Source organism: Capsicum annuum, chromosome 3 (assembly GCF_002878395.1).
Source record: "Capsicum annuum cultivar UCD-10X-F1 chromosome 3, UCD10Xv1.1, whole genome shotgun sequence".
Lineage (NCBI taxonomy): Eukaryota > Viridiplantae > Streptophyta > Magnoliopsida > Solanales > Solanaceae > Capsicum > Capsicum annuum.
In genome coordinates, this window is record NC_061113.1 from 1,653,557 (window position 1) to 1,656,530 (window position 2,974).

The window sequence follows — 2,974 nt, forward strand, 5'->3', positions numbered from 1 at the left end:
TTATAGCTATTTCTGAATTTTATTATATTTTCTAAAATATAAATCAGTTATTGTTATATTTATATATTTATTATTATTATTTGATTTTTTCTAAATTTATTTATTAATTTTATTTATTTATTATTATTATTTTTACAATTATTATCTTCTATTATTATTATTATTTAAAAAGAAAAAAAAATTAAATTTTAAATCTCCCTTATCTCATCCCTAACCATAACCTAATCCCCCCAAGACTTCTCCTTATTTAAGAGCTCTTCTTAATACGTACTATTCTTAGACAGACACATGATCAGACACTTTGAGAGTGAAAAATAGAGAAACAAAGAAAAATTATCAGAGATTGAAAAACTAAAAAAAAAAAAATCAATGAAGGAAAAATCAGAGAAGGAAACAACAATCAAAATCAGGCAAAAGAGAAAAAGGAGAAAAGAAAGAGTGGTGAATTGAGTTTCGAGTTTCCATTCGAGTTTTGGCATATATTTCTTGCTTCATACAGGTTCTCCTTTGATTCTATTTGTGTGGTAAACTTTATTGTGGTATAATATGAATGAAAATATTCAAGATGATCTTTGTGTATGAAATATATATAGTGATATAATGCATGATTTTTGTTTAGAAAAATCTGTGTTTGTAGATTAATTTTTCTTCACTTATGTAAATGTTAATATTTTTCGTAGTTAAAAATCATATAAACAAACATTGTATAATTTCAATTTTTCTTTCATCATTTAGAAGCAAGTGATATATTTACGTACATACACTGATATGCGTGTACACAAATGTTATAAAAATCAGAGCAGTAGGTAGAAGAAAAGTAAAAAAAAGAATTTTTTTTTGAGAGAGATCAGATGATAGAAAATTGATCCGAAAATATTTTATTTTCTTGAAAAATATACTTTCAAACTCAAAGTAGTTTAAATCTTATAATTTATTTTATACTATTTATTATATACTAATTTACTTTTAATGTAAAATCGATACATTCAAGCAATTGAAAAGCTCAAAAAAAATTGAACGAAAGATGATCAAGACAATTCAATTATGCTATCAGAGGAAGAAACTCTCCTGCGCAAGATTGGGGACTTGATGTAATGTAAATATAGAGACTATTTTGAAAAAATTTGCTCTTTTTTTTTTTTTTTTTTTTTTTTTTGGAACAATCTTTAATTTCAACTTTTCATATGAAATGTTACGACCACAAGATTAAAAGACATTTTAACATATACAATATAACTTTAGTTTAAGACCATAGGATGAAACAAAAAATTTTGTTACGTCAAAATGAGACAAACAAATTAAAATGATGAGAGTTGTTGAAAAATTGATCTAGTGATTACTAACCTGATAGAACAGAATGACTGTTTAAAAGAAGCGTTTCAAAATATTGTTTTAACTTATTCATAATTTTTTTTTTTTTTTTTTTTTTGAAGATTGTATATGTCATTTCAATTTGTCTAGAAGATTGAAGGTGAGTCGTGGAGTAACGACAAAGTTGTCTCAGTATGATCAATAGGTTATGGCATAGATTCGAGTTGTGAAAATAACCACTAATACTTGTATTAGGTTCAATTGTTCATTACACTGTGTACACCTCTTGGGATTTATGATCAATCTGAGGAGGAGCAAGGGGAAAAAGGCACCAACTTTACCCGAGGCTATAACTTCATCAACAAGAAAGAGTTCAACAACAATTATGGTCGCTACAAATCCACCACATAGGTAGGTAGGTTAATTAATTCTACTAAAAATCATAGACTATTTTTTTTTTTTTTTTTTTTAAAACCTTACGGGTGACTCTGATTTTTGACCTCCAAAAGTGTTTGAAAAATAGATTTTTTTTCTTTTTAAGTATTATAAAAGTATAATTTTACCTTTCTACACTTTAAATATATTTTTAAATTTTCCATAATTATTTATCTCTTAAATTCTATTTTTTATTATTTCACTTTTTTTTTCATGGTTTAAGTCATTTGTCTCCGCCTTTATTTTTTCTCTTTTATTTATTTACTAATCTCAATATTTATTTTTCTTTTTTTTCTTAAACATTATCTATTTATTTATTTTTTAAAATTTATTTTTCTTTAACCTTTAATTTTGTTTTTTTATTATTTCTCTTTTTTTCCTGATTTTTATCAAATACCCCCTCTATAACTCTAATATTTTTAAACTTTCCATACTCATTTGTCTCTCATTTTCTATTTTTTATTATTTTTGCTTTTTTATTTTTTTCTTTAATTTTATTTTCATTTTTAGTTTATTTGTCTCAACCTTTATTTTTTCCTTTTTTTTTTTCTCAAGCATTATCTATTTCTTCCCTTTTTAGTATAGTACAATTTTATCCTCTACCCCTCAAATATTTTTTAACTTTTCACACTCACATTTGTCTCTCAAATTCTATTTTTATTTTTATTATTTTCACTTATTTAAATTTTTTCTTTGATTTTAAGAAGAAGCGCATTAATTTAATATATATAATAAGAGAGAGTTAACCGGTTGAAGCAGGCACGAGGTCAACATATCTAATTTAATTTCCACTCTCTTGTTTATTTTTTTTTCAGTAGATTGCACCCCATCGGAGTTAATACCAATGCTTGAGAGAAACAAAACTAGGAGATATGAATCAAAGAGACTGCACGGGTAATTTTTCATACTGACTTGAAAATTTTATTATCACATTTCGCATTACAATAGTTAGTTTGACAAATTTTTAGAGCTAATTTTTTTTTATATTAATTTACTTTTCAATTTAAAATTTAGAAGTTAGAAAATTATACAAAAAAATATGTAATATAATTATTTTCATATTAATATGATAAAAAATATATTTTAAAATGTGGATCAAAAATCAATTCAATTTTTAATGGTATTTTAAATAATTATTTCATTTCTTAATTTTAGTAATTGATTCACCTATATTTTACAAATGTAATTATCAGCTAGAGGAGTTATTTCATTTAGTAAAAAAAAATTT

At 23.8% G+C, this 2,974-nt stretch overlaps 1 long non-coding RNA gene across 2 annotated transcripts; it reads left to right on the forward strand.

Annotated features, from left to right (window-relative positions):
* The first annotated feature begins 212 nt into the window (after positions 1-212).
* LOC107866533 lies at positions 213-2,641 on the forward strand. Of its 2 annotated transcripts, none has more exons than XR_007053298.1 (3): positions 213-499; positions 1,567-1,726; positions 2,562-2,641. It is a non-coding gene; the product is annotated as an uncharacterized LOC107866533 (long non-coding RNA). The 2 variants fall into 2 exon arrangements; XR_007053297.1 differs by having other exon boundaries at positions 1,567-1,722.
* The last annotated feature ends 333 nt before the right edge of the window (positions 2,642-2,974 follow it).